Here is a 9,227-nt window from a genome sequence, read left to right as displayed (position 1 = left end):
TGCCTCTCGTCGAAATTAGTCGATTCGTCCTATAAAAAATAAAAAATGTTTCTATGCAGCATTTGTGGGAAAGTGTTTACCAGGAAAGATAACCTGTCCAGGCATATGAAGAGATGCGCTAATGGTGAGTTTTTATTTATTATTTATTTTTCAAAATTTTTCTAAATATAATTGTTTTTAGTTAAACAAACTGTGGGAAGTGTTGCGCCCCAAACCAACGCGGACTTTGGTGTTGGCCCTAGTAAACGTAAGTAAATATTTTTATTTTTATGTTCTGATTTAAAAACGCTTTTTTATTTTAGATACGTGCGAAAAATGCTTGAAAGCATTCAGCCGAAAGGATAATTTAGGTAGGCATATGAAGATTTGTAAAGGAACCCCAAGGTTAGTTTTTATTTTATTTTTTATATTGTGTAATATTAAATGGTTTTTTCTATTTTATTTTAGTCAATCTGCCTGAACCAAAAAATTTAGAGACGGTATCCCTGAAAAGAACGAGCTCTGCCACTAACAGTAAGTAATTATATTTTTTTTCCATTATTTTAAAACTAATTAACTATTTAATTATTTTTTAACATATTCAACTATTATTTCTTAACTTTTTTTCAATTATTTTAAACTAATTAACTATTTAACATATATTTCTAGTATTTTTAACAGAAAGCACCTATTTTATATTAAATATTTTTTTTCTTTTATTTTAGTCGATCAGGCAGAGACAGAGTCTTCGGCGCCAAAGAGAGCTAGACTTGGTTTCCATAACGGTAAGTTATTATTATTTTTTTATTGCTTAACACCTTTTAAATTAAAATGTATTTTTTTAGAACACTTGGTAATGCAGGAGGAAGGTGTTTACCTCGTAAATACCGCATATAAAAACCGAATTGCTACATACCGGCTTTTATCAAATAAAAACATTACCAGCGTTAATGATTTTTTATCTAATCTCCGTGAAAAAATCATTGCGGTGGTAAGGTGCCAAATCGAGAGGTTTGGAACCGTAAAAGCTGGTATGGAGTTATTCGGTCGCTTCCTCCTGCAGACAAAGGAGGTGCAAGAGACCAAGTCCTTTGGCTGCCGATTCAAGGAGGTAAGCCAAGGCACCGATTTGGAGGAGCTGTTTGATCAGTTCGCCACTATCATTAAGCGGAGATTCCAGGAGTTCAATGAAAAAGATAGTGGTAAGTATATATTTTTTCTGTTTTTTCATCATACTAATTATTTTTTTCGTGTACATTAGGTTGGACTCTTCAGCAACTCCTCCACGTAGATGTAAGGGTAAATAAAATCAACCCACTAAAAGCCTCATCTTACATACCATTACCGAAGGAAATAGAAGCGAAAAGGGCTGTGTTGAACATACAAAACACTGACCAGAAATGTTTTGTATGGTCGGTTTTAGCCGCCTTTCACCCAGTTCCCCGAACTCAGAACGCTAACCGAGTTCAGAATTATGAATCTTTCGAGAAGGAATTGGATGTGTCAGGTATAGATTTTCCGATATCTTTGAAACAGGTGTCAAAATTCGAACAACTCAATAATATTTCTATTAATGTTTATGGACTCGAGAAGGGTTATAAACATGATAGGAATATTATTGAAGTTGTTGGTCCTTTGTATTTTACTAGATCTCATAAGGCAGATAGACATGTGAATTTGTTATTAATCAGTGATGATTCTGGCAATAATCATTACTGTTTATTAAGAAATATGTCTCGCCTAATCTCCAACCAACTTTCAGGCAAACAACATTCAAAATTCTTATGCGATGGTTGCTTAGTTTATTTTTCTTCAGATATTAAATTAGAAAATCATCAAAAAATAGGATTGTGGTCATGTTGTAGTTGAAACTCCTTCGATAATTTAAAGAAAAATAAATATGGTGAAAATATTCCCGAGAATATCCTTAAATTTACGAATTTCGAACGAAAATTAAAAGTGCCTTTTGTTGTATACGCTGATTTTGAAACTATTTTGGAACCTATACAAACAGAGCAAAACGAGTTGGATCCTGAAATTTCCTATACGGTGAAAACACACCAACACGTTCCTTATTCTTTTGCCTATTACATTAAATGCGATTTTGATAATTCTCAGTCGATTTTCAAGACTTTTAGAGGACCTGATGCACATAAAGTTTTCATAGATTGGTTAGAGACTGATTGTAAATCAATCTACAATCGATTTATGAAAAATATTGTATCCATGCCTTCTCTCAGTAGCGTACAAGAAGCTGAGTTTTATCAGATGACGCATTGTCATATTTGCGGAAGACCATTTAATGTAGAAGATGAAAGAGTAAGGGACCACTGTCATCTAACAGGAAATTATCGAGGTGTGGCTCACTCTGTTTGTAACCTAAATTTTAACGTACCTAACTTTATTCCTGTGTTCTTCCACAACATGTCAAATTTTGACAGTCATCTTTTTATAAAAGAATTGGCTGTGGAGGAAGAACGATTGGACGTCATTCCCCAAAACAAAGAAAGATATATTTCTTTTACTAAATATATTATGGTGGGGGATGACGACGATCAGGAAAAGCGACAACAAAAGATATTTTTAAAATTAAGATTTTTGGACTGTTCCCGTTTCATGGCATCCAGCTTGGATAAGTTAAGTCAAAATTTAACATCTCAACAGTGTCGCGAAGTTAGGAAGTATTTCCCTAACGAAGAAGAAATTAAGGTTATTCGTATGAAGGGTGTTTTCCCATATTCGTACGTAGATTCCTTTTCCAAATTAGACGATACCAAGCTTCCACCCATTGATGGCTTCTATAACGAACTTAGAAAAGAAGCCATCAAACAAGGAGATTACGAGCGTGCATTGAACGTATGGAATTTATTTAAATGTCAAATTTAGGCGAATATTCAGATATATATTTAAAATCCGACGTACTATTATTAACTGATGTTTTGAGAATTTTAGAGAGGTGTGCCTATTAACATACGGTCTAGATCCTTGTCAATACTTCACCGCACCATCTCTGTCCTTTTGACGCAGCTTTAAAAACTACATCTATCGAGCTGGAATTATTGACAGATCTAGACATGATACATTTCTTTAAACACGGGATTCGCGGCGGTGTCAGTCAATGTAGTGTTAGAAAAGCTATCGCGAATAATAAATTTATGTCTATATACGACGCTTCCAAACCTACTTCCTATATTATGTACTTGGATGCTACCAATTTATATGGAGCAGCCATGTCACAATATCTACCAACAGGTGACTTTACGTGGCTAACAGAAGAAGAAATTTCAAACTTAAATTTTATGAATATCGATAAAAATTCTAATATAGGTTATGTTTTTGAAGCCGATTTAGAGTATCCCGAGCATTTACATGATTTGCACAACGAATTACCCTTTTGCCCAGAGTCTGTTCAACCAGAGGGATCTAAAGTTTCAAAATTAATACATAATTTTAATTCTAAAGTTAGATATGTAATTCATTATCAAAATATACAACAAGCGTTGAACCATGGCCTGAAACTTGCCAAAATTCATCGCATTTTATCCTTTAACCAATCTCCCTGGTTGAAAACCTACATTGATCTAAATACAGCAAAGCGTAATAACGCTGAAAATAAGTTTGAAAAAGATTTTTTCAAACTTATGAATAACGCTGTATTTGGAAAAACAATGGAGAACGTGGAGAAACGGGTAAATATTAAGTTAGTTACCCACTGGGAAAATATTGGTAGAAAGCTAGGAGCAGAAGCGTACATTTCCAAACCGCATTTTAAAGACTTGACGATTTTTAGCGAGAATTTAGCCGCAATACATATGGCTAAACAGAAAATCGTATATAATAAACCTATTTACGTAGGCTTTTCAATTTTGGAAATTTCCAAAACTATTATGTATGATTTTTTGTATAGCTATATTAAACCAAAGTACGGTAATAAAGCTTCACTGCTCTACACTGACACCGATTCTCTAATTTTACAAATTCAAAACCGACAATTTTTATGATGACATGCGCGAAAAAATTTAGATAGACTGATACATCAAATTACTGCAAAAACAACTCCACATAATATTCCTGTAAATTCGTCTGTGTTGGGCCGTATGAAGGGATGAATATGCAGGAAAATTTTGTGGGAGTTTTATGGAACTGGGGCTAAAGCATATTGTGTAAATGTGGATGGTGAGTTAACGAAAAAGGCCAAAGGCGTGCCTGACTACATCACCAGACAAGATATTAGTTCGAATGATTATAAAAACACGGTCGATGTAGCAGGTACGAAAATCTATCGCTCGATAAACACTTTCCGTTCACATTTACACAATATGTATGTAGAGCTAAAAAATAAGATAGTCTTATCCTACGCGGACGATAAGAGATTTCTTATTCCCAATTCCCAGTACACGCTCGCATGGGGCTGTAATTCTTCAAATTCTAGCTTCACATCTATCACATTACTTTTCAGAGCCTCGTTTTGTTTTGAACAATCGATTACAAATAGGGCTCGACTGGCAAAGGCGGCAAAATCTAGCAAAGGTTCGCTATTGATCTTTCCCAAATACGATTTTTGAAAATCCGTATACATAGAATAGGCTTTAGTAAACTGTCTAGTGTTGAAATTTAAATCTAGGGATTCATATGGGTAGGCCTCGGAATTTAGATAAAGCTTGACATCTGTAATTTTCAAATTATCGAAATATGTGCCATTAGCTTTATAGTTATCTTTTCGATCTTCTTGGAAGAATACACAATATATCTCGCTCGTTCAGATGCTGCCTTCACTGTCCATACATCTTTTCTCGCTTGTCGTAGAGCAGGTAGTTCATGAATTTCCCATTTCCTAAATCCAATAAATATCGGTTTGTCCTGGAAATTGCTTCAAACAATTTTAATTTCACAGAATCGTTCGGGTAGATATGTTTTACTCTTTAACTCGATATTCAAAATGTTGATGTCTGCTTTCTTGTTTCCCTCTGAATTAACATAACAATTATCATCCTTTTTGGCACGTACAAGCTTTAATTTCTGCGTTCCCATAATAGCGCTAGTATAATCGGAGAAGACGTTCAATAGGAAATTCAATGGTATTAGGAGACTGAAATTATCCGTTTGTGGCTCATATGATTTCACAGTACCGCTAGGCCAATTCCATCCCGCCACATCAAGGGCAGTACTTTCATTTTGATTGAGACACAAAAGACTTTTAACGGTACTTATAAGCCCTGGATCTCGTACTTTATCGATTACTTTTCCATTCAATTCATTATAGAAATGCTCGATTCAAATAGAAATGCTCCAACGTTATTTGTCAGGGAACATTTTCCTGTTTTCACAACTGTTGATACTTCTTCCAGAAATTTGGCCTCAATGTATAATTCAGCCTGGCTAATATCCATAAACACATCCTGCTGATTAATACACAATTTCTATCTCATCGCTGTTCTTAAATGATTTGGTGAACGGGTGATACGTATGCCATTCTTCTCGAGCAATGGATTCATCTACGTTGACAGGTTGGAATATTTGTAGTTTTTCTGATACGGAGTCCATATTTACTGATAATATGGTGAAGCTGAAGTATGCTCTTGGACGTGAGCGTCTGCTTCGGCGTACAAGTACTAACTGATTGATTGCTCTGTGATCTGGTATTTAAATAGTAAGGTTTAAAAGTTAAACCCATTCTTCTTAAGCTCCAAACGTATAACAATGTCTTCACCTCTAAAGTTGACCGGTCTTGATTCCTGATCTAATATATCCAATATAATGTTATCAATAAAATTTCTATTTACTGGAAGATCTAGCCAGAATCTATGCTTGGACTAAACTCGTACAGTGTATGAGATGGATTATTAATGTAATACGATCCAGATATGATATTGCACTCGATACGTATTGTTACTACAGGAAAAATTTCCACAGGTATATCTGATGTATGCAATTTGTTGGCAGCTAAAACTTGCGGTGAAAATCCTAATATTTTTCCAATACTATCTTCAGGTTGAAAATCTATATCGTAGATACACTTTATTTCACACTTTAGTGTATTATTATTAGGGTGTAACTTTATAACGGTTTTACTCTTAGAACTTAGCTCTTTTGCAAATACTCTTCAAATGTCGGTAATCTCGTAAGATCCTGTTGGAATTTCAATTATCTGCTTTATACCGTCTACAGAATAATGAAACTTATTTCGACCTGGTTCGATATTCAGTATTGAATTCCAGGTACTGAGAGATATCAGAGCTAGAGAATAACTGTATCTAGAATCGAGTTCTATTGGAGGATTAATGTCCACGCTTAAACAGCTAGAACGACCTTTCAGTGTGAATGTCTGAGACATGACTGAGCGTGAAATTAAAACACATGTTCTTTTATAACTATTATTATAGAGAAAAGACAATGCAAGATGACCACAATTGTAAGTATTATATGTTTGATACTGGCCGTAATTATAATATATTTTACATTTCTTGAAATATCGAACAATTTCATTTGGTGGGTTTAAATTTCCAAAACTATCAAAATACACAACTTTATCCTTCGTTTTTCTATATGCTACCCAATGAGTTCCATCTCCTTCAATCTCGTCCAAATTTACAACACCGCACTCGTTCGTTCTAGGTGTTTGTGGTAGAGTATTTCGCATAAATACTCCTCTGAAGTTGACAATTTTTAATTTCTTTACATATTTCTGTATATCTAGGTTAGACAAAGGTCGATTGGGTAGCTTTATTGGTAGTTTTTTGCTGATTGCTTCTGAAGAAATAATCCATATCCTGTCTTGTGTTTGGCAAGGTATAATCCGCTTCCTCTTTTACCCAACGCAATGGCTTCCATGGTTTCGTTATGTCGTTGAGATTCCTTTAATTTATCTCTTGCCGCTCGGCTATCTTGAACAGCTTTAGCAACGGAAGCAGCGCCTCCGGTAAGAGCTCCCAAAGCACTTAGACCTGCGAAGAGCGGAATAAGAGGTAAAATTCCTCCGACTTTAGGTACTGGGATAACTCTAGGTACTTTAACTTTTCTTCTACCACCAGCTTGTTCAACACTCATGCGAGCTGCTCTCAGTGCTAGTTTAATAATATCCTTGAGGGTGCCATTACCATAATGTTTAATATGTCTCTTTACTTTATTAGCAATAAAAGATTTGAAGGGTTTTCGTTTAACACCCATACCAAGCTTTCGTTTTGTTTTCATTGCGTTTGTGACCAGCCACGCAGCACTTCTTTCTCCGATATTAGAATCCAAAGCTTTAACTCTTTCCCACGCTTTTTCCTCCAACACTTTATCGGCTTGATGTCGTCGATTCAAATCCTTTTCTTTTCGAGTATGCGATATCGTGCCCTTACACGCTCGGACATCTAATTCGCTTATGCCTGGATCTCCTCTAGCTAATCGTTTAGCAAGCTTTGTTCCCGGACCACAATACTGGTAACCAGGTAAATGAAGTTCAAATGGTAATTTATTGATAGTCCTATTTAAGAGACCTTTACCCTTTGACGTTCTCATTATAACTGAAGACGTGATCGAATAAACATCGTATATATGTGAAAAATGAGAAAAGTTAAACAGAAAATCGATATTGATGTTTGTAATTTCGATATCGCACAGGGTGATGCTAGAAATCGACATAGCGATCTATTACCAAATACTATAAGGGCTATAATCTGTGGCCCCAGTAATTCAGGAAAAACGAATGTGATGTTAAGTCTTTTAACAGATCCAAACGGACTTCGGTTTGAGAACGTGTATGTTTACTCAAAGTCTCTCTTTCAAGACAAATTCACATTTTTGCAACAGGTTTTAGACCGTATTAAAGGTGTTAATTACTACGGATACAGAGCGATAACGATAGTGTATTGGATCCCGTAAACGCCAAACCCGACTCTGTCTTCATATTGGATGATGTAGCTTGTGAGAAACAAGATAAAATTAGAAATTATTTTTGCATGGGTCGTCACAATGCAATCGACTCGTTTTACCTCTGTCAGACCTATTCAAAGATCCCTAAACAATTGGTTCGAGATAATGCTAATATGTTGATACTTTTCAAGCAAGATGATACTAATCTTAGGCATGTGTATGATGATCACGTAAATACAGACATGTCGATAAACACGTTTAAGGATATATGTTCTGAAAAGGCCGTTACCGAAGCAGATTTAATACCTATATAATACCATAAACGTAGTTTAATGGTTAGTATGTAAGAGTCCTTGATCGAGGATACACCTAGTATCAGACGATCCGATTGAAACAGACCTGATTGAAACAGACCCGATTGCAACAGACCCGATTGCAACAGACCCGATTGCAACAGACCCGATTGCAACAGACCCGATTGAAACAGACCCGATTGAAACAGACCTGATTGAAATAGACCCGATTGAAACAGACCCGATTGAAACAGACCTGATTGAAATAGACCTGATTGAAACAGATCGGGTTCGAAATGCCTAAGATATTAACAAAAGATGAGCGAGAAGTTCAGAGAAAGATTATAAATGCTGCTAGACATACGAAAAAAACATCTAGCCTTGAAATTAGAACGTGATGAGGGAGATGAAGCTCTAAATAGAATATTGGGGCCTATAACTATACCCTTAAATAAACTCGCAGACAGAACAATAAAGAACAAGGAAGAGGAAATTGTAAAGATGGAAAAGATAACCATCATAGCCTTAGACAGACAGAACTTCCGGTCCAGACACCGAATTCAAGAATTTGGCGCCAGACGGATGATGTCATCAACCGTCAACGGCTGACGCGCGCCGTTACCACTTCCATTGCCAGACACCCCAATCTGGTGAATTCTGGCGCCAGACGGTGCCACGCCACCAACCGTGACGCATGAGTCGCTTCTCGAATCCTTATAACAATTATATGCATGACGTCATCCGTCTGACGTCATTTAAATTTATTTTAACTGCCTGGCGTCGGCTTATTCCAACGACTTGACCCAAGTCGACAAGCCGTAGTTAACGCCTTAATCAACACGACCACAAACGCATTTTAAAATTAATTGTGCATGTCTATATGAGGCCTCAAACTAAGTTGTTCCTTGTAGATCACGTAATGAACACGTTCGTACACAAGTCAAATACCATATATGAGCTATTCACCATATGCCATACACCCAGCTCCTGCGTACAAAATTCCCCAAATTTATTAGCACCATTGAGGCTTCAAACTCAATAGCGGCCCAGTCTCAAAGCGTACGTAACGACAAACAATAGCTATAGGCGAGCATATGC

At 36.1% G+C, this 9,227-nt stretch overlaps 1 long non-coding RNA gene across 1 annotated transcript; it reads left to right on the top strand.

Moving 5' to 3' along the window:
* The first annotated feature begins 446 nt into the window (after positions 1-446).
* On the top strand, positions 447-924 carry LOC115882122. Its single transcript, XR_004050150.1, has 3 exons — positions 447-513; positions 705-764; positions 825-924. It is a non-coding gene; the product is annotated as an uncharacterized LOC115882122 (long non-coding RNA).
* The last annotated feature ends 8,303 nt before the right edge of the window (positions 925-9,227 follow it).

The sequence above is a fragment of the Sitophilus oryzae genome, unplaced genomic scaffold (assembly GCF_002938485.1).
Source record: "Sitophilus oryzae breed Bouriz unplaced genomic scaffold, Soryzae_2.0 scaffold_175_pilon_pilon, whole genome shotgun sequence".
In the NCBI taxonomy this organism is placed as follows: Eukaryota; Metazoa; Arthropoda; class Insecta; order Coleoptera; family Curculionidae; genus Sitophilus; species Sitophilus oryzae.
This window is presented reverse-complemented; position numbering and strand designations above follow the sequence as displayed.